This window comes from Grammomys surdaster, unplaced genomic scaffold, assembly GCF_004785775.1.
Source record: "Grammomys surdaster isolate TR1022 unplaced genomic scaffold, NIH_TR_1.0 65, whole genome shotgun sequence".
NCBI lineage: Eukaryota > Metazoa > Chordata > Mammalia > Rodentia > Muridae > Grammomys > Grammomys surdaster.
The window spans coordinates 9,079,886-9,087,359 of NW_021604567.1; the positions used below are offsets into that span (position 1 = coordinate 9,079,886).

The window sequence follows — 7,474 nt, forward strand, 5'->3', positions numbered from 1 at the left end:
ATGTGTGTATATATATATATATATATATATATATATATATATATGTATGTATGTATATGACCTATCTAACAAATTCTTAAATTGTTAGATAATACAAAATGAAAGTTAATATTTAAAATAAGTTGGTACTTATTTAAAATAATAATGAAGATTTAGATCTTCATAATTTAAGAGTTTTGGATCATGAACCAGCTATCTTCTATAACCAGGCAAGAGAATGAGATGCTAACTCAGACACAGGATCTATGGCTTACACACCTACATGTACTGCCTGCAAAATATGCTTGGGCAATGGTGGCTCATTGTGAGAGTGTCCAGCCAATGATTGTTCTAAATTGAACTCCAAGCCACAAGAGATGGAGGACCAGGAAGCTTGAAGCTGGGTGGAACCAACCAACCAACCAACCAACCAACCAACCAACCAACCAACCAAAGAAACAAACAAACAAACAAAAACACCTCAGGAGGACAGGAATGGGGACTGTAATTGAAAAGTAATATATGAGAGAAAAATAAATAAAAACCAATGTAATGATTCCTAATCATACTTTGCTATACTCACAATCAGAGCCTAGTACAATTGTCATTAGACAGGCTTTCTTCACAAGCTTGATGAGAGAGATCTTGATTTAGAAGGGCAGAGCTTAGGGAACCCTACAGGTGAGTGGTAGCAAGAATTTTAGAAGCCAGGTTAAGAACTCCAGAAGACTAGAGCCCACCTTATGAACTAAACATGGTTTATAAGAGTTCATAAAGACTGAAGAGGCAATCATAGAGGCTACGTGGGTCTGTGCTAGTTCTCTGCATACATGGTGTGGTTTGTTTAGCTTGGAGTTGGACTGAGAGCAGGGTTATCTCTGACTCATTTTCTTCCTCTTGGTATTTTTATCCTCCTATTGAGTTGCCTCATTCAACTTTTCTATGAGGGTTTATAGCTAGACTTACTGCATTTTTATTATGGCATCTTTGGTTGATATCAATGGAAAGTCTGCTCTTCTCTGAAGAGAAATGGAGGATTTCTGGATTTCGCAAGTAAGGAAGTAGGGGAATTGGGAGGAGAGGAAAGAAGGGAGTATTCAGTCATAATGTATTGTAAAAGAAGAATAAAAATTACCGAGTTAAAAGAAAATTTAAAATGTTCACTAGATCAGTGGTTTTCAATATGTTCCATATCTGTTATCCTGAATGTCAGATTTTTTTTATATTACAATTCATAACATCAGTAAAATTACAGTTATAAAGTAGCAACAAAAATAGTGTTATGATTGAAGGTCACCACAATATGAGAACTATATTAAAGTGTCACAGCCTTAGGAAGGTTAAGAAGCACTGCTCTAGACAATGACTTCACCACCACATTGTTAGAATACCATAGCCAACTGCTTTGGTGGAGAGGCATTGACTTTTCCAGGATTGCACTTTCTCTTCACTGTATATCTGCTTCTTATGAACACATGTACACAGAGAGCTTAAAAACTAGAAAATCAACCAACGAACTAACTAAACAACAACAAAACAAAATAACAACAACAAAAATCTAAGACAAAATTCCCCAACTTGAAACTTGTTAGGCAATAGATTCAGAAAAGTTTGATTTATTTATTCTTTTGGTCTTTAACGTTTTTAGATGAACTTCTTTCCTATTAAATTCCATGTCAATTGTATACTGTGAATGAACTATGAGTATAAATTTAATGCAAATCTATCAGTGAGATATACAAAAACTATGGTACTCTCTGTTCCCTTATACTTAAAGGTAGAAACAAAGTTCTTTGTTTTTTGTTTTTGTTTTGTTTTGTTTTGTTTTTGGTTTGGAAAATAGTTTGAGACTTTGCAATGACAAGGACATGAATTTAACTTTAATTAAGATTAATAATAGTAAAAATGATTAATAAATAGTAGGGTAAATATCACAGAAGGAATAAATAAAATATTTTTTATCTACCATTGGTTTTTCTGTTTCAAAAAGCTTTATTTTTACTTGGTCCAAGACTTGGGAGAGCTCCAGGGTGGTTACAGAGACGCCTAGTGGCTTGAGAGGTTCATTCAGGTGGAGGTCGGTCCTGAGGCGGGCTGGTGCACAGCTGAGGAGGGAGCCCCTGAAGGCTCAGAGGCCTCCTAGTTGTACTTGAGAGTGAGCGGCTCAAATTGATGCCTGGGGTACGCCAGTCTGTGATGATTGTGATCCTGCTAGCATACGGAGGTTGGTCAGGTGGTTGTCCATCTTCTTGATGAGCTTCACCTCCTTATCCAGGAAGGGGTTTTCCAAGAAGTTATGGAGATGAGGTTCTGTGTGAACAGAACCCAGGGCATGCGGATCCAAAATGGCCTGGTCCAGGCTCTTCTCCAGGGCCAAGGCAGCTTCCACGGCCTCTTGGGTTTTACCCCATTCATCTTGAGATGGCTGCTGCACATTCTAGAAGAGTGCACAGCCCTATGATCTTCTGCAACGTGAGGAGACTGTAGGCGCCTTAGAGCTTCTTCTTGGCCAATTTTCAAAAGAAGGTTCTTATGACCTCTGAAGCCATGTCATCCCGATTAAAATAGAAGACCAGAGAGAGGTATGTGTAGGAGGCCCGCAGGTGAAAATTGATCAGGCAGTTCATGGCAGCTTCCACTTCTACAGAGTAATTCTGAGGAATCTGACAGTTCATGGCTGATCTGGAGTATGGAGCTAACTGTGAGGCCGTGCTGGCTGGTCCTAGGAGCCAAAGATGAAAGGAAATGATCCCTGAAGCTGCAACTGGAGAAACTTGTAATGCTGTTGGAAGCTAATAAAGTGGGAGTCCCCTGGTCTGTTCCGTCTAAACATTGTTGAATAAGGCACAGATCCACGGAACCTCCAAGGTGTCCTCTTCTACCATAGTTTTTATTCTCAAAATTTCTGGTAGATTTTTGCTATATTTAGAATAATCTTATTTTTACTTCTTTGTAAATAGAACCTTTAACTTTCTGTTTCTCTAAATGACTCATCCTGGTTGTACTGGCAGAAGCAAGATAGGAATAAGAATAAACATTATTGAATTCTCCATTAATCTTAAGGAAAAATCACTTGGTATTTCTGCATTATTTGTGAATTAGTTGAGTTACTAGCAGAATTGTTTATCTGATATGATTTTTACCGTTTATTTATGAGTTGCTTTTTTAAATATTTGTTTGTTGAGAAATGTATATAATCAATCAATTTCAAATACATTTACCCCTTTCAACTGCAATGATTTATCCCCCGATTAAATAGTAATTGGCTTAAAAGGGCTGAAGACATGGCTCAGTGGGCAAAACATTCATGTTAGCAGGAAATTTTGAGTTTGGATGAATGTAAACCATGTCATATTTGATGGTATGTATCTATAACTGAGAAGAAGGAAACATGATGATATTTCTAGGCTTCATAACCACACACTCTAGATAATGAAACTGACTCCTATACTAATCAGAAAACCTATCTCAAAATGTAGTTGAACTGTGACTTAGTATATTGTGTGAGCAATATGTAATAATCACAAATTTATTTTTTCTCACAGTTCTGGAAGCTGAGAAGTTCGATATCATTCTGTTGGTAACTAGGAAAGTATTTCCTCTTACATTACATTGTGAAAGAGAGAAGCACCTGGAGCCATTTATTTAGGGCACCAAGTTCACACATAAGGGCATTATTTTCATGGACAGTTTACCTATAGTCTCTTCTGCCCCTTAATACCCTATTAGTAGCAAATTAATCTTTACTAAGAGATCTGGGGTGAGCAAATATTCAAATCATTACAGATCACTGTATTCTCTTTTCCTTGATCCTATCTGAACACCACATGTTAAATAATCCTGTCTGTCTTTCCACAGCATCTACTGCAAACGTTATGATATTTCTCATTTCAGTGATTCGTTGTCTCATGTTTATCCCTCACAATGAGAGTTTCCATTGCCTTTCCAATTAACTTTCCTCACAGACACAGTGAGCTACACTGGCTCATTTGACACTTGACAATCCCATCATACTGACAATTAAGAATTATTGTCATAACTACCTTGCAAAGGGGAGAAATAAAATAATTTTGAGCCCGAGTATGCTTTGAAAATGAAATGAAAATGAGCAGAACTTGGAAACATGTTTGTTTGCTGCATGAGGAACTATTGTGTTACTACGTAGATTAAGCTAATAGTAGTTTTTCACCTATTTAAAACTGGCTTCTTCAGGAAAAGTAACTTTAAAAATTATACATGAAGTGTGTTTAGGATCACTGAGTCAGTAATTTTTGCTTCCAATTCTTTTTTTCCATTGTTTTGTTAATTAAATTTATTTTGGCAATTTTAGAGATGCACATAATGCATTATATTGATTCTCATACCCTGGCTACTCATTTATTTTCTCTCTTTTTTTTTTTAAATCTTAATTGGTAAACAGATATCTGAGTTTTGTTTTTTCATGTGTCTAGGGTCTAATGATTTATTTTATTGTTTTAATTTATTTATTAATCATTCCATTCATTTACATCTTAAATGATATTCCATGTCCTGATTACTTCTCCACAAACCCCCAATCCCACATCTGCCCTCTCCACCCTCCCCTTTGCCTGTATGAGGGCACTCCCCCACTTACCCACCCTCTCCTGCCCCACTGCTCCAGTGTTCCCCTAACCTGGTGCATCAAACCTCCACAGGACCAAAGGCCACCCCTCCCATTGCTCTCAGGCAAGACCATCCTCTGCTACATATGTATCTGGAGCCATGAATCCCTCTGGGTACACTCCTTGCTTGGTGATCTAGTTTTTGGGGACACTGGATTGTCCAGCCAGCCAATGATGTTCTTCCTATGGGGTTACAATCTCCCATCGTTCCTCCAGTCCTTCTGTCAGCTTGCCTAGCAGGTTCCCTCAGCTCAGTCTGATGATTGGCTCCAAGCATCCACATCTCCACTAGTCAGTTACTGTCTGGACTTCCCAAGTAACTGCCACACTAGATTCCTGTGAGCAAGCCCCTCTTGATTACAACAACCTTGTCAGGTTTGATGTTTGCAGACATGATGGATCCAATGGTATGGCAGTAACGGGATGGCGCTTCCTTCTGTCTCTGATCCATTTTTTATCCCTATTCTTCCTTTGGACAGGAATATTCTGGATTAAAAAGCTTAAATGTGTGAGTGGCCCCATCTCTTAACTGGGGTCCAAGCCTATCTACTGGAGGTGGTCTCTACAGGTTCTTTCTCATTCACTTTCAACCAACCAATTTACGCTTCTCTTCTACGAGACATGTCTCTATGATCTTGTCTTTGTATTTGCCTTAAGATCACTAACTTTAACAGCACTATCTGCATGACAATATATGTCTTTGTGCTATGGAGAGACACCATGACCAAGGCAACTCTTATAAATAAAGCATTTAATTGGGGCTAACTTACAGTTTCAGAGTTTTAGTCCATTATCATCATGGCAGGGAGCATGGCAGCATATAGGTAGACATGATTCTGGAGAAGTAGCTGAAAATTCTACATACAGATAAGCAGGCAGCAGAAGAGAGAGCAGAAAGTGACAATAGGCCTAGCTTGGGCTTTCGAAACCTCAAAGTCAACCACTAATGACGTACTTCCTTCAACAAGGCCACACCTATTTCATAAAGGCCACACCTCCTAAATCATTCTCAAGTTGTGCCCCTCCCTGATAATAAGGCATTCAAATACGTGAGCCCCAGTGGGACATTCAAATTCTAATACCACACACGTACACCAATAGTTATCCCCTGGAGTCTTCTGGACTCAACAAGGTAGACCAGACTGAAGAAAATGGCCTCTTTCTTTCCAGCTTCCATAAAAAAATCTGTTGTCTACCAGGGAGGAATGAGATTCCATAAATACCTCCTCCATCCATGAATATTGACAAGCTTGGTCTTGTGCAAGCCCAGTATAGGGAAAGAAACCTCTATGAATCAATGGAATATAGAAACTTGAAGATGTCTGCAATGCTGTCTTAACGTTTTACTGCTGTGAACAGACACTATTACCAAGGCAAGTCTTATAAGGGACACTATTTTATTGGCTTAGAGGTTCAGAGGTTCAGTTCATCATTATCAAGGGAGGAACATGGTATCATCCAGGCAGGCATGGTTCAGGCAGATCTAAGAATTCTACATCTTCATCTGAAGGCTGCTAGTAGAATACCTGTTTCCAGGCAGCTAGGATGAAGTAAAGTCCACATCTTGTGACACACCTATTCCAACAAGTCCACACCTTCTAATAGTGCCAAGCCCTGGGCTGAGCATACACAAACCATCACAAATGCCATAATTTTTATGTCTAGAATTTTTATACCACATACTCAAAAAATGTATGTTTTTAAATTTTTTATAATCATATGTTTTGGTATCAGATTTATGTATTTTAATATGCATTATGATGCATATGCAATTTTAAGGAAAAATTAAATGAAGAATGAGAAACTTAGTTAACTACTTATTTAAGCAATTTGGAAAATAGTTGCAGAATGATAGAGAAAGGCACCCAATGTGGACCTCTTTGCCTTGTACATGTGCACACTGGCAAGTGCACCAGCACACACACACACACATATATACACACACTCATGTCCAGAATGACAAGAATGGGATCAATGGCAGGTAAAGATCCTCAGATCCTCTCACAGTTTCAGTTTGTTTTCCAGTTTTCCACTTAAATCAATTCTATATTGTAGTGAAGTAAAAATGTGAAGCCATGGACACATTAATCATTATCAAAATATGCAGAAGGATTAAGTGGCTTATTGCATTTTATCCAGGTAATTCACTGTTTGTTCAGTGATTCTCAAGGGCCCAGTAAGTACTCCCTGGTCTACTTCATGAAGGATCTGCTTTGCTTGTTGATTTGAAGGAAGACGGATGCTTGCTGCTGGCTGCCTGGAACAGAGACAAAAGTGGCTCTCACCTGCTGGTTGCTTACTGCTGATTTCATTCTCACTATGGTCACTACACATTGTCTAATATGTCTTTTTGTACCATCATCTGCATGCTAACGTTTATGAATATTTTGGCACATATTCGTACACTATTTGTATCCTACCAAAAACAATTTTGTGTTTATCCCATTAAGTGTCCCATATACAGATTTAATCTGTTATATGTCAGACATATGTCTCAATTTTATGCTATTATTAGTATTAGATTATTTAAAAACTCGTAAAATGATGTGATTTAGCATTTAGATTGCATTAAAGCAATCTAACAATTATTCCAATACAAGAATCATTAAATACTGTAAATGTACATATTTTTTCTTCACATACGTAAACCAAATCTTGAAATATATTTCAATTACTATTTAATACCTTCAATACAAGGAAACATCTTCAGTAAGGCTTAGCTTTATACTATGTATACCATGTAATTTAGTTTATGAAATGCAATATGACTTCTATCATATTGATAACAAGGATAAACATATACAAAACATGTGGCACAATTTCTTTTTTATTTTAAAACTACGTAAAGTTCT

General features: G+C 37.5%; 1 pseudogene; it reads right to left on the reverse strand.

The window, feature by feature from the left end:
- Window positions 1-2,118: 2,118 nt before the first annotated feature.
- LOC114624055 lies at window positions 2,119-2,654 on the reverse strand (annotated as a pseudogene).
- Between the last annotated feature and the right edge of the window lie 4,820 nt (window positions 2,655-7,474).